Source organism: Myotis myotis, unplaced genomic scaffold (genome assembly GCF_014108235.1).
Source record: "Myotis myotis isolate mMyoMyo1 unplaced genomic scaffold, mMyoMyo1.p scaffold_m19_p_3, whole genome shotgun sequence".
Taxonomy (NCBI): domain Eukaryota; kingdom Metazoa; phylum Chordata; class Mammalia; order Chiroptera; family Vespertilionidae; genus Myotis; species Myotis myotis.
This window is the reverse complement of record NW_023416335.1, coordinates 150,028,986-150,055,938: the sequence shown is the minus strand read 5'-3', so window position 1 is coordinate 150,055,938 and position 26,953 is coordinate 150,028,986. Positions and strand designations below refer to the sequence as shown.

The 26,953-nt window shown below is 41.4% G+C and overlaps 1 long non-coding RNA gene across 1 annotated transcript; it reads right to left on the bottom strand.

Moving 5' to 3' along the window:
* Nucleotides 1-855: 855 nt before the first annotated feature.
* Nucleotides 856-26,953, bottom strand: LOC118649484. Its single transcript, XR_004965668.1, has 3 exons — nucleotides 26,783-26,953; nucleotides 3,730-3,781; nucleotides 856-2,339 (listed from the first exon to the last, which is right to left on the bottom strand). It is a non-coding gene; the product is annotated as an uncharacterized LOC118649484 (long non-coding RNA).

Genomic DNA, 26,953 nt, shown 5'->3' with positions numbered 1-26,953 from the left:
AAGAAGGAGTCTATATTTATGGTGACCAGGTGTTCCTGGCCCACCATCTTTCATAGCAGAGCTCACATTGTTCTATCCCCAGAGCTCTGATCAGGAAGACATAAAAGGTATGAACGTCTGAGAGGGCCTGGTAAACTCTTCACCCTAACTGTTCAAAGTACCTCATTCTTGGGGTAGGACTTAACAGCTTCCAACTAAAGGTGAGAAGTGCTAAGATTTCTGCAAGCAGATGTTGAAGTCAGTAAACTCAGTCTATATCTAACACATCATCCCACTGGACCAAATAGGAGAATCAGAAATTGAATTCCTTCAAACAAACATACATGAGAAGGCAAACAAGCATGAAAAAACAAATGATAGAATTGGCTAATCCCAGGCTCAGCCTGAGTGGACTCACAGAGAAATCACTTTTATCCTTATGTTTCCTCTTACAGGCAATATTTAATATTGAAAATGAAATTTAAGAGAAAAAAAAAAAGAAAATGAAATTTAAGATATGCGATACTTTAAAATAATATCAATCAGAGAAAGGAGAAATATGTACATATCTGTATGGTTTAATATACAAGGTTTATTTGTAAGCCTAAAAAATATTATATATTTTAAATACAACTAAGGATAATTTTATTTTTTTAATTGTTCATCTTTATTGTTGAGGATAGTACAGACGTCCCCTATGTTTCCCCCATTTCCCCTCTCCCCTGACTCCCGTCCCACCCCAGGCTTTCCCTCACTGTTGTCTGTGTCTGTTGATTATGCATTAGGTTATCCTCTGCCCACCCTTCCTCCCCCTTCCCTCTGAGATCCATCAGATAATGTTCTTAGATGGAACTATTTCTGAAAAGAAAGCTTTCTTATTTTATCTGTTAACAATCTTGTTCATGAAGATTGAGTTGCTCTTTAAAGGTTTACTACTTTAAGCAACAAAGCAATGAATGAACTCTAGTGCAGGGCATATGAGCAGATTGTTCTCCAACACGAGACACAGAGGCCACTGGTTGCCTTGCAGGGTTCTCCAATAACTTGCATAGTCCTTGGGTGGGAGCTAGATAGACCCTCTCACGGTGCGCTTTGCATAGACTAAGTTTGAATAGCAATGGAGCAGATCAGTTACTGGGTGGAGCCAGACTGCTTGGGTTCAAATCCCGTCTCCCCAGTTTACTAGCTTGTGACCTTGGGTGACTTATTTTAGTTCTTTCTGCCTCTGTTCCCTTGCCTGTAGATAAAGATAATACTACTACTCTATCGTAAAGTTGTTGTAAGGTACAATTAACCCAAACAAAGTTCTTCGAGTAATGCATGGTACATAGTAAATTGTAAATATTAACTGTATTCATAAATACAGTGAAGATAGAAATGAAAGAAATCAAGAAGGAAGAAAGAACAATTGCCAAATAGTATCATGAAGATTATTTTAGGAAAATTATGTGCAAATGTATTCATTGTTGTGCTTATGTAGTTTTCTTTTCTTGTCTTTTTTTCTCTTGCATCTGTGTGAAAGTCTCCAGGAAATGTGAGTGGAGACTTCTCCATTGTTATCTACAACAACCAATCAAGGCTGAGATGGCATTTCTAAAGAAAGAGCAGTTGTTTGTGAAACATTTCCACCTGTAAAAGTAATGGCCAAAACTTGTTCTCAATTTCACTTAGAACCCATTGTGTTAGAAGTGAATCTCTCAAGGACTGGACATCCATTGCACGCCTGTGGAAAATCACTTTTTAATGGCCTGCCGCCGTGGGAAGTGGTACCGAAGAAGGAGGCCAGCTAATGAACGGGAAGCACAATGATGAGTCTAGTTCATCAGATTTCTCATGTAAGTCAAATGAAGAGGAAGGTAACAGTGGATTAGTATATTTCACTCAACACTTCTCCTTCTGCCAAGAATTTTTTAAATGTCAGAAGACTATAACTCACATGCTTCACAGATTGTGAGCAGCTTTCTCCAAACCTTCAACCATGTGTGCAGGAGCACCCACACTCAATGTACTCCAAGCAGGACAGCAAATGGCCAAACACCATCTCGAATGCCCCAGGATATGAAGGAGTAGAGGACCCCATGCAACACTTGCTCACAGAGAAGGACAACCAAATGCTGCTGGGAGTGGTGCACTATGAACAAACAAACTGTAGCTCTGCCAAAGCATGGGAGAAGCTGGGAGCCATCAACAGAGTGAGCACAACGAGAAACTCCCAGTGACGGTCATCTTATCAAGGTGGCTGGCGGTGAAGAGGAAAGATACTCTTGAGCACTGTAGTGCCAATCATGTACAAGTCATGGACTCTTGAGAAGGAAGATCACTTCTTTTCAGCCTTTGGTGGTCAGAGTTGAATACAGTTCCTAACGTATAAAAATAATGATGATCATTAACACTGTTGAAAACTAACTGTATTCCAGGCACTGTGCTAACAGCTCGACTACAAGTATTATCTCATTTGATCCTAAGAATCCTATTTTATATTTCGGGCACCTCAGACACACAGAGGTTAGTATTTGACCTGTCACCCATTAGCAATTGTGACTCACATAATCAATACTCAATATGTATTTAAATGAAAAAATGAAGTGAATGCATTTTAAAGTGGAGTCTAGTTTCCCGATACACAAACTCACTAGGTATGCACATAGTACTAGAGCTGAAGGGAAAGGATACCAAAAAGAGGCTGAGCCCAGCTGCGGTGCATCCACTGTTGAGCATCGACCTATGAACCAGGAGGTTACAGTTCGATTCCCAGTCAGGGAACATGCCCAGTTGCAGGCTGGATTCCCAGAAGGAGGGGGTGCAGGAGGCAGCTGATCAATGATTCTCCCTCATCGTTGATGTTTCTATCTCTTTCTCCCTCTCCCTTCCTCTCTGAAGTCAATAAAATATACATATTAAAAAAAGAGGTTGAATAATTTGAAAATTACTAGGTTCAAAGGGCTTTATAATAACCATGTTGTGGGAAAAATCTTTGAGGCAGGTCACTATTGTTAACCTCATATTTCTATAGTAAACCTGAGATTCAGAACTGTTTGCGTGGTTTCAGAAAGGTATTCTGAGGGAAGGGCTGTGCATGCTATAGAAATACTGAGGATCTCCAGGGTCATGAAACCTTAGGAGTGTTGTAAGAGGCAGTGTTGCTCCTCTAATTTGAGACAGTTCATGCAAAAAAGAAATACAAATAGCCAATCAATATATAAAAATACCTTCAACCTCAACGGTAATCAAATTTGAATTATATCAATTTTAAAAAATTACTAGGATTGCTTAGCAGATGGGAAGAAGCATTATTGCATACTGCAAAGAAATACTGTCGTTATCACACTACCTCCTCCTTGTTATCTTCCTTTTAATTCAATTTCCCGCAAGTATGCTTAAATGGGCCTTTCACTATTCTGAATAGCCTTTATCATTACTGCTTGGGGGTTCTTTCTCTTTTTAGAGCTAACAGTTTATTTGTCTCAAAAAATGGAAGCAATTCCTTTCTTCTTCTAGGAGCAGCCAACTAGTAGTAGCCCAAGCACTCATTTGTTCATTCATTCATTCATTCTACAAATATTCCCAGAGCATCTATTCGATGGGGACATGGTGGTGAACCAGACACAGTCTTGCTTTCAGCATCTTACAGCCCAGTAGGAAACCTAGTGGTAAACAAGTAATTGCCCAAATAGTGAACAAATCATAACTAAGATACATGCTATCAAGGAGAGATACATCATACATGAGGGATATAGCGATGAAACATACAAGCCTGGAGGAGTCGAGGAAGAGTTCACTGATATGATGTTTAAGCTGAGACCTGAAAAGGAAATACAGAATATGAATGGAAGTTGGTTGGGGTGGGGGCATAAGTAAAAAATGTTCCAGGCAGAGGGAACAGCCTGTGACAGCAGGTATAAGGACCATGAGGCAGGGAGAAACTGGACTCAGCATGGATATTTGTTCTAATTATTAAATATTAACACTTTATTGGTTGTCAATCGAGCACTATCTTCTAGGAACTGCCATGTAAACTATCTATTAGAAAATAAGATGCTACAAGGTAGACCAAGAAAAGTACTCAAACCCTGGACAATCCACCATCGGCCATGGTGTAAGAAATTGGATCTATTTGCTCTAAGAACATCTCCAAGGAGTTGCTAAGAAAATCCTGTTGCCTCTCTGAGGCTCTCCTGCCCCCTCCCACCATACAGAATGAGAGAGAGGAGAGAGAGAGAGAGAGAGAGAGAGAGAGAGAGAGAGAGAGAGAGAGAGAGAAGCTTATGGAAGAACCTCTCCCAAAACATTCATCTGATGCATATTCAGGTCTTCCAGCAAAACAGTGTGGCGGTTGGCCCCACTGCCTCTCCATTTTCTCCCCACTCACACTCTTTCCCTGAGGCCTCCACCCACCTTTAACTTAAAAACTTGGGCTTATGCATCTGCCAAAGTAAACAGAGATGCCTTTTTTTTTTTAAAGCAGAGGAAAAGGAGAGAATGAAGAAAATAAATCCCCTCAGGACATCTTGCACTTTGGGATCCACCCAGCAAAACTATCTGAACGCCAACCTGACTCCTGTAGCTTTTCAAAGCACACAACAACCGGGTCACCCAGCTTAAGTGGCATAAAAAGCAGACCCACCAACTGATTGCATTCATGGTGTGTGGTCCAGAAAATTAATCCACTTGGAGGACAAAGCCCACACCTCTTCTTTGCAAGTTCATTCGGTTTCCTCACTTATTGTTTTCTCCAGGTAATGCCTGCAACCTAAGTAGGATCAGTAAAGTAAGTAGCTCTTGATAAAGCGCAGGAAACAGAGGTGGGAGGGAGAGCACGGAGGGAGGTGCGAGGCGAAGTCAGAGAACCTCCGTGTCCTGGGACCCAAGGAAAAGTCCGATCAGAGCCTGCGATGCTCGAGTGAACTCTTAAGGTATGGATAGGTCGTATAGAGCTAAATGTTACTTTTTACTTCTACGTTAATATAAAGCTCAATCACAGAGGATTCAGCATTTTCCTAATTTTTGAAACCCACTCTGAGGGAAACAGTCCTAATTTGGCATGGAAATGGGGTACGTCCCCCGCCCCCCGCCCCGCGGGCTTTTCTGCAATCTCAAATCTCTCTTAAGAGACCGGTCAAGGGTTTCATCTTGCCACCTATAGTCACTCACAGTTTATGGGTGGCTTTTAAAAGTAAATTCTGAACAAACTGTGTACTGTGTAAGTTTATCCTTAGTTCCGTTTTGAGTCTTAAATCAATCTCATTGTTTTAAACAAACAAAACATTTTTTAATTGAGCCAAAAAAAAAAAATGTTACCTATATATTCCTTTTAGGAGTGTGTGTGTATGTGTGTGTGTGTGTGTGCTCGAGTGTGTGTGCTCGCGTGCGTGTGCATGCGTTGTGGATCAAATCTATCTCCTTCAGAAGATTTCCTCTGTCAATAGTTCCTAAAGCAGGAAAACTCAGAGCGCCTCAAGGGTGATGTTCTCATTTTCATGTTGTCCCCTTGTTTCCACAAGACATAAGCCAGCCTCCTACATTGTCCAACTGCAGGGAGCACCATGTTCTTGCAGACCAGAGTAAGAAGGGCACAGGATGGAACAACGGTTTCAAATGTATACCAAGGTCAGGGGTTGCAGAATAGTGTAGAACGTTCGCCAGATGTACACCAACTTCTACATGCACACAGTGTTTTTCCCAACCGCTCTCCACAATGAGTCTTCTCTTGGTCACCCTGTCCCGAGTGGTGGAGGTGGTGGTGGAGGCCTCCGGGAAGTAGGGCCAAGTGAGAGGCGGGTTGGCTGAAACACCTTCCTTTATCCTCTGAACCAGGATGGCCCTGGAGCCTAAAATCCATTCCCCTTTTATGTTTTCCTTTTATCTTCTTAAAATGAAGTATGTCCACCGAGTGCCATTGCAGCCACCCTCCCTGTGACCAGTACACAAAACCCACTCCGTGCTCAGAGCCTAACAACAGCCCGTTTCACAGCTGAGACCTCCTGCGTCTCGCATCCCTCGGTGTCCTATTTCCCCCGAAGCTTTTGCTCTTCAAAGAGGGACATCTCTGGGCAGCAGCGCAAGTTTTACTGATAAAGTTAAACCGACCCCGTTGACACAGGGCAATCTGAACGAACAGAGAATTCAGAATTCAAACGCGGCAGGATAAGGAGAGGCGCTGAGGTCTAATGGCCTGGCTTTTGAGTGCTCGGTTCCCAGGCTGTGCCCCAGGGAGGATCAGGCTTCCCGGACACTCAATATGCTGGGAGGGTACCCGCCTCAGCCCCGGGCTGCGGCCTAGAGGAACCAGAGAAAAACAATTTTCTCCGGAAGCGCTGGGGAATGCAAAGATACATTTAATAATAATATTTGATGGGGGTGGAGAAAGAGGTTTTTTGTGTGTGTGCGCGCGCGTGTGTGTTTTTCAAGGAGAACTTTCTCTGGCACCACAAAATTAAAGGAATTTCTAACCCCGGTCTTCTTTTCGTCTTTCCCAGAGGAGGAAATTGTAAAGGCCGGCCCTTGAAAAATAATATAGTAAAATCTAACTTTATTCCCCTAATCTCTTAATAATGCTGCAGCTGGCCATGATCTATTTAGCATAACACAAAAATAATGTATTTGTACCAAGCAGATTTGAAATGCTTTAAAATAGGGAAAGCTATTTACTTGATTGATTAAGTTAAAGTGTTTACATAAAAGTGTCGTATTTTGACATCAGTCATACAACACCACATATGGTACTTTTAATTAAATTGTGTGAAAAAGGCTACATCTTATATTCAGTCACAACAATATGGCTAACGGGAAGCACAAACGTATTCGTCATGCCAGAACCTGGGAGCCGCGGTCATGGCATGTGGCTGCTAAAATCCCCAGATTCGGATTTTTAAAGCTTTCATAGCCTCCAACACATGTTTTGCCTGAACAAAGACGAAGCAACTGGGCCCCACTTCTGTGAGTCAATGGTTCTTATTTTTCCCATTTTGATTTAAACCTCTCCAAGCGCCATCAGTGAAGTAAAATATACTGAGAATTAGAAGCAAGTTATCCTAAGGAATTGGTGCTCAGAGCCCAGGTAAGGCGCTTTGTTTTGTTAAGCTTTATTCCTGGAGATTAGGAAATAAACCCAAGAAACTTTCCCGGAGAAACAGGGGAGGGAGACCCTATTATTCTATCCGAGTGAGAGCTCATTTGTATCTTTGAAGTGTGGGACTCATACATCCCTTGAAAAGGGCCTGCTCCTTCCTTCTCCAAGCACTTGATTTAAACCACTGCCCCCCTTTTCTTTCTCCCAAAATTAAGATGAAATATTTTAAATATAACAAAGGACAAAATGGCTTGGCTTGTAAAGGCATGCTGACTTCACTTTTAATATAGACAAATAATACTTCAAAGTCCTCTTTGTGTGTGTGTGTGTGTTTTAAGCTAACTTATGTCCACCCCATGTGCAAATTCAATTGACTAAGTCCACAACCGAAGTGAGCCTCCCTGGGAACCATCCATTTGCTACGAAGGTAGAGGAGACACTGCTGTATTTTCTTAAAGAGATTCCTGGCATTTTTCTCCTCCTTCATTTCGCCTTAAAGACTACCTTGAGAAATGTTGCCCAGCAGTAAAAGGAAAATGAGTCCAAGCTTCAAAATCAGGAAATTTGGGTAGTAAAAATGTAAGTTATAAAGCCAATGTTGATCGGAAAATAAATTGAGCTCTTTTAAATGGTGGGTTAAGTGTCAGCCCTGAGAAGTAAAGACCATCCAACTTCCTATAGAACTTATTCGTCCTTCCTCAGGCAAACGCTGCCTCCAAAAGGCTCCTAAGCTGCAAAAGGGTATGCTGGCCCAAGTGGCGAAGCATTTGAACACACATACGGGGCATGCACTTATTTACCATGTACCATGTTCAACCTAAAGAAAACAAAAGGGGGAGGCGGGAACCATGAACAACTAGAGGGCACGGTTTTCCATAATTGCAAGGAGGTTTAGGTAATGCTCTGCGTGGTGTTTGATTTAAAATGTTAAAATATTAACAAAAGTTTTCTATAGCAGAGTGTTCCTATCACAGTGAAATGACTCATAAGAATGCTAAATTCAAACCAGATGGGCACAAACATTAACTGGGGGAGAAAAAAAAATCAGATTTTTAGGGGTCAGCATGGGTCTTCACAAAAATGAAGACCTTGTCTGAGTTTGTGAAAAATGAACTTTCTGTGATAAAAACTAAAACAAGAGAAAATATTAGTGACTTTATTTTAATTATACAAGCCACCGTCAATTAGAAGAACTAACATTTACAAAACTTGGCATTGCCATTTTAATTTGAAAAAGATGACTAGGGTAATCTTGAGACTTCAGATACACAGGGACTTCAGTGTGTCCTGTGCACCCCGAGTGAGGGACACACGGGTTCAGCTGGGTGCCACGCTCTTCTACAACAATCTCTTTGCTTCCCACCGAGAAGTTCTTCTCATTGAAGATTTGTGTGGTATAGAAACCTCCAACCATGGGTCCCCGGCGTGAGGCCAGCCTCTGCTCCTCTTTCAACAGACCACAGAGGAAAATTCTCACCGCCGGGGCAGACACCTAACCGAGTCTGCTCTGCCCTCTTGTTAAAAATATGTTCCCTCGCATTTCTCCCTTTTTGGTTTTTGTCCTGCAGAGCTTTTTACCATTTACAGATTGTCGGCAACATGTGCTGTGTATAAATGTGTACATACCCTACAAGAAGAAAAATATGTGGGCTCAGAATTAATATTGTTTTTGACTTATAGGGAAATTCCAGGTCTGTTTAACTTGGACTGTGGGATCCAGGAACATTACAGAGAGGAGAAACGAATGTGTTTTGAGAAAAAAAAAGAAGAAGAAAGTGTACGGGGAGTTCCCTACTGTTTTGTTGCTGGAATCTTGGGCAACATGGGGAAAAGTGACAAGCACATAATTTAGTCTGGCAGCCGTACACTCTGTGCTGTGCGCCTGTCAGTTCTTACCAGCTAAGTAAGGACTGGCCTGCTTTGGGGTGAGGATGAGAGACCTCCCAGGAACAAGTAGGTACTTCAGGAAATGGTGTTTCTCATTCAGTAGGTGGCCTCTCCTCTCCCGTCCGTGTGTGAATCGATGCCCTGCGTGGTGTTGGGGGCACTGTGCTGCACTAAGCTGTTTACCTTTTGGATGAAACCTAAAACCACAGACCTAACCATTTGTGGTCACCAGAGATCTTATGGCAGACTTTCTAAGAGCAGTTGTGTTAACTCAGGAATCCTGGCCCAAGTCCAACTAAAGTAATTACATTCTGCCTTCCTAAAATTCCCCCTGCAGTTTCAATTGAATACGATAGTCTCAACCCTCCATCTCACAGCGTCGCTAGGCATGGTGGTTAGCATTCCTTGGAGGCGCAGCCCGCAACTCCATGCTGGAAGAAGTGATTCCCTATTCCTCAGCAAGGTGTGGCGAGGCTTAATTAATGCATATTCATACAAGCATGTGGAGAGCCTCAGTTTAGAGTAGGAAGAGTGGCAGGAATGTACACATGTTCAGTTGTCCATAAGAGCCAGCGGCCAATGCACTAGGTGACTGCTCTAATAGAAGCATAAATTCAGGACAAGAGAGGGAGAGTTAGAGTCCTACTGCCCTCTGACCTGGAAATATAACATTTGGGCTAGTGTGTTCAATTCTGGGGATGCTTTTAAATGAGGCCTCATCTAAGTACAGCGTATCCTGAGAGGCCACCAGAATGATGAGAGCATCTAGAAATGATGACATGCTGAAGCATGACAGACACGCTTCAAGGAACTGAGGATGTTTAACCAAAAACAAAGGGAAGGAAGAAAGCAAAGAAGGAAACTGAAATTTGAAGCGCAAATGTACTTTGTAACCTAACAGAACCAGTGGTTGGAGGTTACAAAGAGAGAAAGCCCTTCTTCCCATCCCTTGCCTAGAGTCTTTTCCCACCACCTCTGGGCATCAACTCTTACCCATTCACTAAGACTAAATTACATTCTATCATCAGATGAAATTCCTTCCACCAAGAACTCATCTTATGCCACCTCACTCAGCACTTACTGTCTGAAGCACTAATTTGGCCCTATCATAGGCTCTCAATGGTTAGCTCATTAATTCTGAATTTCTTTTCTCATGACTATGTCTCTAAGAGTTATCAGAGGAAGAATCATGCATTACACGTCATATATGTAACAGTAGTAAGCAAAATACATTTAACTCAGTTTTTCACAATAGCTATTTATTAAGAAACTACGACATGTGTCCTGGGTATACAAAGATGAATATGGCAAACCTACCCCCAGGGTTGACCTCCCTCTGTATGGCATAAATTATTTTAAAAATAAATAAATAATAGACGGGGGAAAACATCAAATTGGAAGATTCAGGAAAGGTTTTCATGGAAAAGTGATATTTGAGGTCCACCCTTGAAGGAAGCATGTCTTTTTAATAGGCTAGTGTCAGGGAAACATTTTACATGGAAGGAACCTTAAAAGCAAAGGCCTGGCAGTGGGAAAACATGGAGTAATTTCTTAGAACAATGTAAAGATGTTTCTTGAAATAGAAACTATAAGTTAGGGGAGGGGCAAGAAATAAGGAAAAGCTAATTGGAAATATATATTTGGAGGACTCTAATACTTAATAAATACCAGCTTGTTAATTAAAATTATATTTTTGTTTCAATGGGGAATATTAAGAAGAGAGTTATGCTTTAGGATGTTGATATAATAGGGATGTGTTAGGTGAGTTAGAGGGATGAAGGCTGGAGTCTAGGTCAAGGTAATTGTAGATCCAACCAAGTAGTAAGCTGTGGTGCTAAAGACATGGGGAAGGGGGAGAATTGAAGGAGAGAGAGATTGATTTTACAGAACTTCAACAAGTTTGCCACAGGGATGTAGAATATTATCTCTAAGTTGGAATCTATATTTTAAAAAATAAAGAAATAAGGAAAGTAGCTGGTTTCCCAGGAAAATAATTAACTTGGTTTTTCACATGTTAAGTTTAGAAACTTGTGCTGAATCCAGGTGAAGATTCCTAAAATGCAGCTGGAAATGCAATATTAATCTTCGGGGTAAAGGACATAGTGATATACCTACTGCCTCTATTGACATGGGGGAGGGGCCAAGGGACAGAGCACATAGAAAAGAAGAATTCTCCCAAAAGGGGAAGCAGTCTGTCGGGCCCTCTGCTGTACAGAATTCAGACATGACAAGGTGGCATATGACTTGATGATTAGAAGGTCACAGGTTACCTTCAAGAGTAGACTTCCATAGAAAATTGAAGGTGCAACATCACAGAGGAAAGTAGAAATGAGAGCAAATATAAATATTTAGATTCTAGTAGGTTTAGAAAAACTATCATAAAGTATATGATAAAAACAGAATAAATAAACAAGAGATGGATTTTAAAATGTTGAGCAATAGTGAATAACTATGGGAAATTTTTGGGATATTGTAAGCACCAAAACAAAATAAAACCACAAACAATAAACACTGTCTTCTTGTTTTTCTCAGTAGTATACCACTTCCTGGTAGTGCACCAACTAGACAGAAATTAAGGGTTGGTCTGGGTGGGGATTTGATTATTAGGGAACTGGGCAGTAGATTCTGGTAGCAGGGCAACATGCAATTGACTCCCTAGGATGGAATCTGATGAGGCTTGAGGTGAACCTGGCCCCATGATCAGGTTAAAGTTGAGATAAGAAAGCAGGAGTGGTAGACACATTCTTTGATACCTGCCCAGGTGCTACGGGTGTGGAGATGGAGATGCATGTATCTCTGAGGGAGTGTTCAAAGAGGACAAGTGGGAAATATTTGCATTGATGATGATGTACAGGTATGATGATCAAATCCAGCCTCCACCACTACCTAGCTATTTTATCCTAAGCTAGTACTTAACCTTTAAGCCTCAGTTTCCTATTCTGTAAAACTGGGGTGGCAATCTTCCTCACAGAGTTGTTATGAGAATTAAATAAAATAACCCATGCACTTGGCTCAAAGTAAGCACCTAAAGAATTTCCCCAAGGTCACCATGTGCTCTTCAACCTACTCCAATCTGCAGCCTTTTCATCTAGCCCTTTCCCCCTCATGCTAGGTCACCATTCTGACCTTCTGTAAGTGGATTGCCCTGACTACTATCCTGCAACACTCTCCTCTACTCCCCAACATGTCCCTGCCACACATACACCAATGAAAGACTAACTGTGTGCTACACTCAGAGGTGTAGGTTAAGGGTTCTGAGCTAAGCCCTACTAAGTCTTAATGAATTTCCCAGCCCTTTATCTCTCTGTCCCCAGGAAGAAGTTCAGATTCATAGCTGAGGGACTGTACCCTAATAGGAATTGGGTGTGCACTGACTAGAGGAAGTCGGTTCTCTCTTTAATTGCTAGGCCTGACTCCAAGATTTCTCTTTCCTCAGTGGAACAACTTAGCTATGAGTCATTCTGTGGGAACATGTCCTCAGGGAATTTGATGAGGAAGGAACTTGAGTAGCAAGCCCCTTGGAGACAGCTACAGTATAGCAGCTATAGCGTAAGAACAGAGAAGGAGGAAGGCAGTACATGGTGGGGGTCCCAGCCCCTCCATTCTGTGCTTCTCTTGGGCCCAGAGCTTTTCCTTTGTGAACAGTGCTGTCTATACCTTGGGTGGGTAAAAACTTAGCTCTTTACTGCATTTTGAGGAGACCGTAGTGCATTTTACCTTAAAAATAAGGCCCAACATTCTACTAGTCTTATAGTCTTTACATTTCCCTTCTAATACCAAGGTTAAAAAAAATGAATAAAATATTGTCTGTTTGTTTTTCAGAGAGGAAGCAGGGGAGAGAGAGAGAGAGGGAGAGAGAGAGAGAGAGAGAGAGAGAGAGAGAGAGAGAGAGAGAGAGAGAGAGATCTTTATATATAAAAGTCTAATATGCAAAGTGTCCCCTCAGGAGTTCGATCGCTCACTATGATGTGCGCTGACCACCAGGGAGTGGTGCGGAATGAAGGAAGGCCCCGGCCGGCAGTGGGGAAGGGAGGCTCCAGCTGGCAGTTGGCAGCCGGCAGCCACTAGGGACCCTACCTGTGCACAAATTTTGAGCACTGGGCCTCTAGCCAATAATGAGAATAATTGATTGGCTGCCTCCTACATGCCCCCTACTGGGGATTGAGTCTGCAAACTGGACATGTAGCCTGACCAGGTATTGAACTGGGGACCTCTTGGTGCATGGGTCGATGCTCAACCACTGAGCCACACCAGCAAAGCAGGTAGCCATTACTTTTCATTTTTCTCATCTCTTCCCATCTTGGTACCAGTCAAACATTCCCTAAACAAAGCAAGCCACAAACCAACCCAGGGATGAAGGCAAGGTGGACAAAGTGGGATCCACTCAATACAACCTCCCCTCCTAGATCAAGGCTCTGCCTTCACTAAGCCACACCAAAGATAACTGTCCTTCTCGAATATGAAGGTGCAACGTTTCATTAATAAAACAGCTAGTGCATCTTCTAATATGCTTGAAAAAGAAGTCCAACCCACCCCACCCCCAAATTCTATATGTTTTACTGCTCTTGATCATGGGCAGGGGGACTATCTTTCTTTTTAATTGTGAACCCAAAGGCAATGACAAGGAATATTTTCTGAGAGGTGGTACAAATTGTTTTTAATGAAAAGATACATTGCAATGCACTCTGTAATACCCCATCCATTCATTCTTTTAACAAATACTTCTGAATACTGATTATGACTTAGGCACTATCAAACTGCATAATTGCAATCTGAAATAAACAAAGGTGTAGGAATCCTAACTAGAACTATGATCCTAGCATTAAGGTATGTGTATGTTTTCATCTAGTAATGCAAATTGTTAGTTAGCCTTTTCATAAAAATGAAAGAAAGAAACACTTTTTATTATGGAAGCGATGTGTTAATACTAGTTGCAAGAAAGAATAACACAAAACTTCTGAACTTGGTAATATCACTCCAAGCGTCCCTTGCTTCCCACACAAATATATATCTTGCCACAGATATAAACATGATCCTCTGCAGTCCTGGCACTGCAGAGAGAAGGAGGCATGGAAAAAGTAGTTCTTACCTTGTGGCCTCTTTGTTTCCCAGCTAACATATGGTAGCGGGTTCCAAGATAGCTTCAAGAGACAGTTCTGACAGTGTCAGAACTGTCTCTTGAAGCTATCTTGAAACCAAAGTTTACCAGGGATCGGGCCTAAACCAGCAGTTGGACATCTCCCAAGGGGTCCCAGATTGGAGAGGGTGCAGACTGGGCTGAAGGACACCTCCCCCCGCCAGTTCATGAATTTCATGCACCGGGCCTCTAGTATAATTATAAACATCTTTCTGTATTTTTAGAAAGACAGCCTAATGATCTGGTTGAGTGATTGCATAATATTCCATTGAGCAAATCTCTTATTGTTCCCTTAACCATTCTCCTATTGTGAGAAATGTAGGGGGCTTCCAAATATTTACTAGTATACAATCCACTGCAATAAATATCTGTGTGTGTAGCTGTTTCCGAAAGAATTGCTTCCTTAGGTTACATATTCTAGAGTAAAATTACTGGAAGAAAAAGTTAAAGTACACAATGAGGTTAAAAACATGGGATTTGAAATCACATACTTCGGAGTTTAAATCACAGCTCTGTCACTTAGTATGTGACCCGAGACATGAGCTTCTTTTCCAAACCTTTCTGAATTTCTGTTCCCTATCTGTAAAATGGGGATGAAGATATCTATCATTAGGGTTGTTGAGAGAATCATATTGAATAATTCACATAATTAGCACAGTGTTTGACTCTCAGTAAACACTTCCAAAATTATAGTTAATATTGGGATTTTCATCCTATAATTTTTAATAAGATAGTGTCATATTGTTTCCTAAACATTGTTACTAATCTGCACAGAAACCTACCCAGTTTTATTACATTGGTAAAACATTTGCAAATTTTACACTTTACCAATTTAGAATGGTACTACAAGGCTATTTTAATTGGAAGTTTTCTGATCACTTAAATAAATGAAACTTTCCCCAGGTGTTTTAAGACCAAGTTATTCTGAACTCAAAGGACACCATCCTCTCAAACCTCAAGTAAGTGAATAGCTTGCAAGTAGTGGTTGTCAAAAGTTTTCTAACCTAAAATACCTGAGAGATGCAGTGTACCTCATTGACAACAGTGGCATTTTATGGCAGAGTTTTTCTACCTGAGGATCATGTCCCTTGGAAGTTATTCTAGAACTAGAGGCCCAATGCACAAAATTCATGCTAGAGTAGGCCTTCCTTCCCCCCGGCTGCTGGCACCGGCTGCCCTCTGGCACCCGGGACCCAGGCTTCCCTCGCAGCCCCGGCTTCATCCGGAAGGTCATCTGGAAGGACATCTGGTCTAATTAGCATATTATGCTTTTATTATTATAGACTAGAAAAGAAACGGGTTGAATAAGTCTCTCGAGTGATTTACCTCATTCAATTAAAAAATTAGCAATGTAAATAAATATACATATTTAATTGTATTGAAGGTTTAAAATATCAATACTCACATCTTTCATCAGCCTTGTTTTCCTACCTATGAATGTCAGGTTGCAAAGTCTATAAAATTGGAAGATGGAGAAACAGGCTATATAGATGGATATTGAGGAGTAGATCCCACTCAAATGGGACCTCAACAACATACTTGCTCTATTAGTTATCACAATATTGAGGCTTAATGTTACTCCCTACTGCATAACTGCTGTGAAAGCTGGCAAATAATTAGGTACCAGAGTGATGAAGAGGATGGTGATGTGCAGTGAAAAACAAAAGGTCTATTGACATTTGGTGACAGAATGATTGATATCCCCAGCCCTTCCCTAACCCAGTAATAGAAATGGGCTACAGCCATCCAGGACCATGATGGCCCCAACTCCAAAGGGCCTCTCTTCACACAAAGTCAGTGTTGGGGGCTCAGATAAGACATAAAGGATTCAGTAAACAAAAACCCTAGTGGAATGAGCAAGAAACGGGAGAAGAGAAGCCCTTGGAAGAGGAAGAATGGGGACTTCTAAACAGAATATAACAATATAAATTATTAAAGAAAAATGCACAACTTAGTATCTTCTTTGCTGATCACCATCCTAGAATGAGAAATCAATATTGAGTTTCTAAGTTAATCAGTTGTACGTATAATATTGACTCCCCAACACTCCTACCAGCAGTCCTCATGCAGGATGGAGAATAGGTTGTAGTTTATAGAGATTGTGCTCACTGAAGATTAAACTGGGTAGCCCTTGAGGTGAAGATGATGGAGTTGAGCTCTTAGGGGATTTGGAGTTTCCCTGAGGCTTGGGAATAGATGGAGGACAAAGTGGCTAAGGTAGCATCCCCTTACACAGGAGGGTGGCTATGAGATGCTGAGTCTGTGAGCAAGGGAGGATGACTAGAGAAGCACCTCGAAGTCAGGCAAGACCATCATGCTGAAGAGACAGATGTCAGAGACTAGTAAAGACAACTGGGCAACAAAAGGAGTGACAGTAAGGGTGACGTGATCCCAGATTGCTGCCTGTGCCCACGTTTTGTCACTACTTAAAACCAAAGTTCCTGTCTGATAACATAGCATGAAAGAAGAAGCCTCCTAAGTGATTCCAGACAAATTCATGGCCAAACATGTTATGGGCTGAAGCAGAATGAACTTCATCTATAAAAGGAAAGTCAGTTTCTGGTTAAGCATGGCACTAGCCTCTGCTCTCTCCAAAAACCTAACTGACACAACAATAAAGAAAAAATTAAAGCTTATACCCACAAATATAAAGAGAATGAGAGAGAAAACAACATTTTGGAAGCTAGAATGATGATGGACAAATGGAAATACATTTAGTAGACTTAAGAGTTAAAGTTTAAGCTAACAACTAAGAATGGTGACAAGCAACCTGAATTACACTGGGGACCCAAAAAAGCTTCAAATATTAGTGGTATAACATGTATGGTAGTAAGGATGAGGATGGAGTTAAAAACAGAAGTCTCTGATGGAAGTCTGCTTCAGAACAGATGTAACGCCTCACCAGATCTCTCTATCCCACTCCCTGTAGTTGGCCAACTGCCCTCCTTCCCCCAGCAGAAGACAGGAGACTCTATTTCTATAGAGTATGATGGAGGGTCTAGACTGGAGGCAAAGGTATCATGTTGAAAACATCATGATTAAGTGAGCAGTGACATTCTTTATGTTGAGACCCTCTGCCTTCTTCTGTTGAGCTTTCAGGACGCTGACATCCAGGCAGGAGATTGAAAGCATCTTCTCTAAATCATGTGATTATCCCAACATGAAAATCTTCAACTAAATGGTCCAGCCAGCTAACACTCCACACACACCAAGCCCCTCCCGCATGTACAAAGTTCAAATCAGCTTTTCAAAGTTCAAATATTAAATATGAGCAGACAATAAGGATCACCAGAAGAAATCCTCTGACAAACAAACAAACAAAAAACAATGTAGAGGAAATGACTTATGTCAAAAATTGTCATTGATAGCCTAAGAACGATAAAGCATTTTTGACACATGAGTAGGAATCTACTTTTCAAATCAAAATAATGTTCAGAGTACAAAAAATGATATTGTATATTCATATATAAGCAGAAATAAAAACTGAATTGAAAGAATTACATTACATTTGAAATTTTTTCAATATTATTAAGATCATATTTATATTGGCCATGTCTATTAGGATATGGAATAATTTGAAAATGTTAAGTACATGATTATCTAGTCGTTGTCATTTTGAGATACTTGTTTGCAAATAATGGATGTGGAAAAGCTCTAAATGTCCAATTATCTTCATTATGTAGGGCTTTCAAAGAACTTATAGGAACAAGTTTGTTGAATTTCAAATTTATTGAAAGCATGGGTTTACATCATCAAATCTGTACCAAATACTTGCTAATTTGTAATCACCATTACCTCATAGCAACTGACAGTTAAGTGGAACACCCACTTATGGCAGATTATTTTACAGATTCTCTCCCCACCCTGGTAGGTTTGCTTTTGTCAGTGGAATGTGGGCTGAAGTGACAGGGCATCAGTTCCTAGCCTAGGCCTTCAAAGTCATCACTTGTAACTACTTGCCCCTCTGGGAGCTTCTGGCTTCTACCATGGAAAGAATATGCCCAGGACACTGCTGTTTCTCCAATCTGGTGCCCACAATAAGAGGATGAGCAGACCTGAACTCCACCTGCACCCCAGTCAACACACAGACCCATGCAAGAGTTACATGCTTATCATGGTAAGCCACCGATGCATTGTGGTTAGTTACTATGTGTTTTTTTAAAGGGTGCTTCCAAATTCTGTTTGAAAAAAGGCCCCTAAAATTCCACCCCATTGAGGAGCTGGAAGGAGAAGAATCAGGCTCCACACTACTCATGCAGCCATACTCATGTAAATAGTTTTCATTTTACAGACAGCATTTTCTGAATTGAGCACATATTCATACCCATTTTCAGAGTCCTATTATTTACAAACCAGAGCATTAGCAATCCTCCAAACATGGTAGAACTAAACCATTTAGACCAATCTTTCCATGAAAGAGGAACTAAGGAGCAAAAGTAAAACAGTTTTTCACAAAATAGTGAAGAATTCCTGGGCCAAAATCCAGGTGAAGACCCCAGAGAAGTAAACACAGTGTTCAAAGTTGCTCTACCCTGAGGGCATTTGCTGATGAATAAGAAATAGTTTTTAAACAAAGCTGGGCTTTGATTAGACTTCAAAGGATCCAGAGTATGAAAATAAAAGTTACGGGCCTGCCAAAAACAAAGATTCTGGTAGTCTCTCTTACTTAACATCAGCATAAGGATTCCTGGAAGTAGCCCAGTCTTCACAGGGATTTATAGCTAACATCTATCTGGGTTGTTCGGGAAACTTTCAGCCTTCAAAACAGATTATGATGTCTCTAGATTCGGAATGTTCCCAGCCTCCTGGTTGAAGCACAATTGTATGCTCTACAGGAAAATAGATGTTTAGGCCTCCAAGCAGTCCTAAATGTGGTGTCTAGCACACACACAAAAATAATTAGGCACACAGAAAGCAAGAGCTCCAGTTGACAACTGGGAGGAATAACAGCTAACAGACCCATAAACATTTGAGATACTGAAATTATCAGATGAATACTATTTAAAAAATATGCTTATATTTTACAAAGACATAACAGCTAAGCCTGAAACTTTTATTGGGGAACAGGAAACTATAAAAAGTGACAGAGAAGCCCTAGCTGGTTTGGCTCAGTTGATAGAGTGTTGGCCCATGGACTTAAGGGTCCTGGGTTCGATTCTGGTCAAGGGTACGTACCTTGGTTGCAGGCTGGAATCCAGACCCTAGTCAGGGTGCATGCGGGAGGCAACCAGTCGATGTGTCTCTCTCAAATCCATGTTTCTCTCTCTCTCTGTCTCTCCCTCTCCCTTCCACTCTCCCTAAAAATCAATGGATAATGTATTTGGGTGAGGATTAACAACAACAAAAAAGGTGACAGAAGATTTGAAAACTAATCAAATAGAAATTCTACAAATTCATGATACCAACAGTAAAAATATACAAAATCAAGATTTTAGACAAACATAAGGAACTATCTGTATCAGATGCAGAACAGACTCTGGCACTGGCTTCCTCTAAGTTAACAAATTTCTGAAGTAATAATGCTTGCAGCCAAGATAATTTATTTAATTCTTCTAGGTATTACTGGTAGTGCACAGCCTGGGCCACATGGCAGAGATGTGCTGTATTGAGTAGTGGCACTTTACTTTAGCTTGGATTCCCACCTCCTACCCCCACTGAATTATTTCTGTTGATAAGAGTAGAAAGCCAAGTCCAGATCATTGATCTATTCAGTAAGTAGAACCTCCAAATACACAGTCATTTTAAGGAGCAGTTCCATTATTGGACGTTGAGCCAAAATCCCCACTAACTACATTTGTCTATATGACATCGAATTTCAGAATATAGCAGAAGTGGGTCCAGAAGAGAATTAAAAAAGAATAACAATAAAACACACAAGGGAAATCCAACAATATATCTCTTCCTTTTTTCTCTTTAAAATAATAATAATCCTTTCCTTTCCCATATTTTTTTATGAGGAAAGAATAAACTCTGTCTTCAGAAGAGCTTGCAAATTAGTTCTTGCACCTTGGCTTTCTCCATTTTGGGGAAAAATAACTTCTCCTCCATGACACAAAGTCCTGAAGCAGCATCTAAAGCATAAATAATAATAATAAATTTTTTGCCCTGGCCAGGTGGCTCCGTTGATTGGAGTGTCATCCCATACACTGAAAAGTGGGTTCAATTCCTGGTCAGAGCACATACCCCGGTTTCAGGTTCCATCCCCATTTGGGGCACATATAAGAGGCAACCAATTGATGTTTCTCACATTGATGCTTCTCTCTCTCCCTCTCCCCCCCCCCCAGACCCCCCCCCCCCGCCACCCCTTTACTCTCTATAAAAAAAATCAATTAAAAAATAATTGAAAATATTTTAATTACAAAAAGATTTTAATTGATGAACTGTGTTTAGAAGATAGTAGGCATTCAATACATATTTATTTACGAGTGCCAATATTTCTACATTCATTGCTAACACGCTTACATTTAATCTTTGAGGTAGATATGATTGTCAAACAAAGGCTCAGAGAAGTTAAGCCACTTGCTGAAAACCACACAGTTAGTCTGTGTTGGAGCATCAACTCAAAGCCAGATCTGACACCAAAGCTAGAACCACACAATAATACTTCTTTGTGGAATTAACTTAATAAACTCCCAGATGTCCAAACATCCCTAGTTCCCCTGTGAAATGGAAAGAATCAGACTTACCTCGTTTTTTGCCATTTAGAAGCAATTAGGTGCATTTTCTTCCTGTGCTTCCGCCCCACCCCCAACCCCCACGCCCGAAAGTCTTAAACATTCCTGTGGACAGTAAAGCAATATTGCTCTCCTGATTAACTGTTTGCTGGAACAATGGTCTGGTCTTTTTTCATGTGTTTCAGGCAGTTCAACAGTCTTCATATTACTTTTTATGGTTTGCCATTTGAAATATCTACTTGGAAGACTGAGAATAAAACTGCTTTTTCCACAGACTAGTTTCTGTTTCCATTTGGTAGACTCTAATATTTCTTTCTTCTCATATTTCGAATTCAAGTGAAGTCAAGATGGCTCCACTCTTGGCCCTTTCACTATTTTCATCTCTGTGCACCAAGGCCTTTGAGCTCATGAGAACATGCCTGCCTCAGGGAAGGTTGATACAAGGACTCCTGAAGCCAACTACCTTTGAGTCTGCTTCCAAATTCCAGATGCAAAAGCATCCCCCCCCCCACCACCATAGATCAGTGCTCCTGGGGACACTAGAGACCCCCATCACTGCTAATATCAGGCCTTGGGCATGGTGCCTTTGAATAGGGTTTCTCTCCTGCAGTTCCTGCCTGTCCTTCCCTACCTCACAACTTCCTGAAGGATTTCCCCAACTTTCAACCCAAGTGATTGAAATTCCCACAGAAACAACACCAGCTCACCCTCACTGGAGATCCCCAAGGCTTCTCCTCCCCTTCAATACCAAGTTGCCTCAAAGAATGATGATTTTATTTTTTGTAAGATATAACTCTGTGTCAAAGCTAGAAGTTAAGTAAACTCTGAATTAATCAATGTTTGCGATTAACAAGAGATAAGTCTGCCAGATACTTCATACAAAAAAAAAAGAAGAAGAAGAAGAAGTGCTGTTAAGAAAGGCAAAGAGGCATCCTTGGAGGCAGATCTTGCAACTTCAAATGGAATAAAATGACCAGCAATGTTCATACCAGGAAGCTAATCTCATATCCCTGCTCACAAGCTCTAGTACCATGTGTGTGCACCGTTGTCTTCACTCCTGAATGTTACCATGGTTTCTCCTCTTTCGGGTGCCTCTAGAACAGTGGTTCTCAACCTGTGGGTCACGACCCCTTTGGGGGTCGAACGACCCTTTCACAGGGTTGCCTAAGACCATCGGAAAACACATATGTAATTACATATTGTTTTTGTGATTAATCACTATGCTTTAATTATGTTCAATTTGTAACAATGAAATTGGGGGTCACCACAACATGAGGAACTGTATTAAAGGGTCGTGGCATTAGGAAGGTTGAGAACCACTCCTCTAGAACTTTGGTGACTCTCCCTAATACCCTTCTAATAATTGAACCCCGACTTTGCTTCTGTTCCAAATATAGTTTTGGTGTTTGGCTTCAGTCTTTGACCCTCCAAACTGCCCTGTAGTTTTTGTTTGTCCTCCACCATGCCTTGTTTGACTGTCTACCCAGCAAGGAGTATACCAGCAAAGAGATAGCTGATTTTGTTCAGACTTCCACCCACAGTAATGGCTTGTTTGGTTAAGGAATAGCTTCCTTTCTGAATGCTATATCTACAATCGAATTCTAAGAGTCATTTCCTATTCTAAAGCCTTTAGGTTTGGGGGTGGAGTGGAGTCTGAGATGGGGGTGGCATTCTTATACTAAAACCATATCTGTATATTTGTTCATCTTGATCAAGAGCTGTATGTACTTGTGTGCATATCTCCATACAGAAGTATTCATTAGAACAGAGACATTTATTTACATTGTTCTTTTAAAAACACACACGCAATGTGCTGCACTCCATTTCTGCTTCCTGTATGAGTGAGTTTCCTTTCCAGGAATAGTTAGATCATGAAAAACGTTCTCCTGAGTTTTACTGAGCAATAATATGACACATAACCACGAAACCTCATATTAAGAAAAAAATTAGTTTAAATAAGAAATTGAAAATTTTGCCCACAAATAATACTGTAAAAGTTTACAGTCCATCCTATCAAGGATACTTTCCATAACTTTAGGGTTTGGTAGTAAAATATATACACACACATATGCATGTTTCTAATAACAAAGCACCAAAGTAAAATAAACCTGCTTGTCCAAATACGGTTGCGTTTCAGTCAAAGTTTTGCTTAATATTTTGAGAAGAGCTTTGAGAAGATAAATATTCTCAGCCTGGGATCTGACATCAGATGCGCATGGTGCCATCTACTGGCCATTGCTATGTGAGTCTTGATTGAGAGACCTGGATTTGGAAAGTTGTTTTCAGTACAAAGCGAACTCCCAGTTACCATATATCCACAGCTCTGATGGTGACTTGATTTTAAAACATCAGCTGTGCTGATGGGACATCCAAATTCTTGTTTCACTCAAATTATATGACATCTCATGTTTGAACAGCAATGCTTATAATTATATAAAGCCTGAGCTACATTCTGCACCAGGAGCCATAGATTGCCATCGAATTCTAGTGAGACGCCTTGCTCTGTCAGAGCATCAGAATGAGAAGGGGAAGCTCAGTGGTTGACCATTGACCTATGAACCAGGAGGCCATGGTTTGATTCCAGGTCAGGGCACACGCCCAGGTTGCAGGTTCGATCCCTATTATGAGGTGTGAAGGAGGCAGCCTATCAATGATTCTCTCTCATCATTGATGTTTCTGTCTCTCTCTCCCTCTCCCTTTCTCTCTGAAATCAATAAAAATATATATGTTTTTAAAAAGAATGAGAAGGGGAAACAGACCTGGCCAACTGTGTCTTCATGGAAACACCATCTCAAGAGCATAGGATGTTCCCAGTAGCATGAAGCTGATAAGAAAGAGGGGAAGCGTTGCCACTAAAATGACTGTCTCTGTAAAGACAGCAGTTGGCAGGATCTGTCCCACCTCTGCAGAAGTCTCGAGGTTACTGAGGCTGCAGCTGATGGCCCGCCTTCCCCAGTGACTTTCTGAGCCAGTTTTCTCTGGTGGCCCAGTGCTGGAGAGCAGGTCCAATGTCTTCTTCCTTGTTCATCTCCCCACTGAGTGCATGCTCTTTGCATGGCATGTCCTACTTTCATTTGTCTTTCAGAAGCTAAGTTTGTTCTCGCCTCTAACGCTTTCTGTCTCCGGTGCAAGAGACCTCTGTGGGTATCCCATACATCACTAATGAGTCCATGGATCGTCCTGCCTGGCCCCTGTGGAGCTATGCTGAATTTGGAGCTCCCAAGGGCCTGGGCGATTTCAGACATCAGCCCAGCTCAGCCGCAGCAGGAGGGCTTCAGAGCCACCTCCGCCGCTGGTCAGGCCAGCACTGAGCAGCCATGGTCCTTTCACACAGGGGTTGTGCACAAACCAGAAAGTGTTCTGTGGGTCTCTGTGCGGAGACCAGCTGGTCAGATCAGACTTCTGAAATCTCTTTTTTATTTAAAACTCTATTATGAAATTATTTTTCAAAAATTAAATTCCAAACCTGATGTATATTTTGAGGCTGGACCCCAAGCTTCTGAGGAGGGTAGGGGCCCTGTTGACCCCAATATTAACTAAACCCCTTTAAAACGCTATGGCTATCTGAGGTCTCTAACAAAGACTCTGTGAAAAATTTGGTAGAAATTAGGAATCAAAGTCAATTCTTTCTCCCCTACACACCAAACACGGGTCTATTTGCATGTCCTTGAAAATAGTAGTATGACTCATGCAACAATGTCGGATGCATATTGATGACTTGAGCAACCAGTCTCTCCTTCTGCGAAACAATAAATGGGAACTTTGAAAGGGCCTAGAAGTTTATAAGAGCACACAATATAAAGCCCAAGACCACAACAATAATTTTAAACAGCAAGTTCTGTAAGCAGGAGTGATACTTAAAATAAAGGTTGTACCCAAATATTGTTTGACTTTAAAAAGGCTAGTCACACTTCAGTTAGCACAGAAAAGGGGCCTAGAAAAAAAAAAAGGTTGTTTCCTGAATGACACAACCCTAACGTCACTTTGCTGGGATCCAACTGATGCCCATGTGTCAGTGGTAAAGGGTTCATTACCCAAAACAAAACAGTTTTTTACCTAGTACATGTGAGCTATAAGAAAAGCCTTTTAAAATAGAACAAGCCTGCAGTAATTTAACTGAAGATGAAGAGACACAAAATAGACTTGCACAGTACAAAGACATAATGTAAGTTAAAGTACTGACATCATCAACTGTGCCCATTCAGAGCCCAAATCTAGTTGATAGACTTTGTGAATTTTCAACTTGATATATTAACAGAGGTTTAGGTTTTGGTCTGGGCCTTCTGAGGACTATTTCCTTGTTTCAAGTTTTTTAAGTAAAACTACCAATTGGTAAGTGCTACTTTTACTATAGGGAGGAACTCGGGTTATTCGAGAAGGGTGCCCAAAATGTGGCACACCCAAGAAACACAGCTTCTATTGCATTTGAACCTCAGTCATATTTACAATGACAGTGATGCACAGAGAAACTAAAATAATATATTTTCACTGCCCAAACTTCTAACTATTCCAAATGTTCATTTCTCATTTTTGAAAGAGATGTCCACCCATTCTGAATTTTCTTTGAGCAATCTTTCTGTTATTTTCCAAGGATCTGCTTGTCTATAAACAGTGAAGGAAAGGAAAAAATAAGGTGTGCTGAATTCAATGAAAGAAAGAAAAAGAAAGGAGTGAGGGAGAGAGGGAGAAAAGACAACATTCGGAGGAAAGAGAGACACAGAAAAGAGGGAGGCAAAGGTAGAGACAGACAGACAAGAGGGGATGAGGGGGTGAGGGCAGGAGAGTGAAGACACAGAGAAAGGAAATCAGGGAGAAGAAAGAAAGAAGAGGGGGAGGGAAGTCAGGGGGGAAGACAATACCAGAAAGATAAAAAAGGAAAAAGGGGAAAGAAAGAAAAAGCAAGAGAGAGAAAAAAAATTTTTTTAAGAGAGAGAATGGGAGAAAAGAATTACAAAGGGGTGAGGTGTGTGAAAGAGTTGAAGAGTGGGGGGGGGGGTGTTGGTGGGGGCAGATTCCTGGAGAGGCTGAGAAACAGAGATAATAATCAAATAGCCTTTTAGGAATTCCATAGGTGGAGCTGGAAGGAATAGTAGAGAACACCTCATCCAACCCTGCAGAGCACAGATTCAGAAAGAGACAACCAGGGAGGTTAATAACTAAACGAAAATCACCCAGCCAGATACCACTGTTGGGAAAATGCCATAGAAACAAAACAAACAGGCACTTCATGGCAGCTTTTCGGTCATGAAATGCTTGAGCAGCACCCACGCCCTGAGGAATGGACCAGGGTAGTCAGAGGTGCTGGGTGTCCCGGGACCAGGCGGGAGCCGTCTGATTCAGCACCCTCTGACGTTATTCCTGGGCTCCGGGTGAATTCCCCGTGCAGCTGACAGCTCCATAAGCGAATAGAAGTCTCAAAAACAAAAAGAGCAGTAATAACAAAACTCTAATCCCTCTGGTGTTTAGAGGGGGATAGGGCTTGAACTCTAGGGTCAGGCTGCCTCTGTGCGAATCCTCACTGAGCCCCTGCCTGCTGACCCCACTAAAGCCTTTTCTTTACCTGTTTCCTAGTCCGTAAATTGAGATCTCAACAGTATTTACCGCCCAATATTGTCACGAGAATTAAGTAAAACAATCCGTGTGGTGTGATGACTGCAGTGGCCGGCACACCAAACACAAAAGTCTCCGGGACTCCTTGCTGGACTACTTGAGCTTCTGTGCCGCTCAGCTGTGCTGAGAGCATCGGACTGACTGCATTTTACTTTTGTACAATACTTGGTTATGAAATATCTTTGGCATTTATAATGAATGAATGAATGAATGAATGAGAAGGTATAGTGCCAGGCTGGCAACCACTCGGTGAGATTTTCCAAGCTCTACTTACCAATTTTGTGGGAACCTAAATGTCCAATGTCTTAGTTATGAAGAATAAAATTTAATTTTATATTTGACGTGCTTGGCTGCAGGCCTACTGAATGCTATTTGTTTTGAAGTGAAAACGGAAAATTTAAAGTAAAGCAGGACTTCCTAACTTACAAACATTGATGCTGATCTGTTGCGTTTGCTATTAAAACAGCTCTATGTCGATTTCAGCCAAGGTGCCGATCCCCCGTGACCACCTCTGCGTCTTTCTTGCCCCTTCGGAGTGCTCTTTTATTGCAGGAAGTGAAGTAAACCAGTGGGGAGGCTGATTAAAATCCCTGTTAG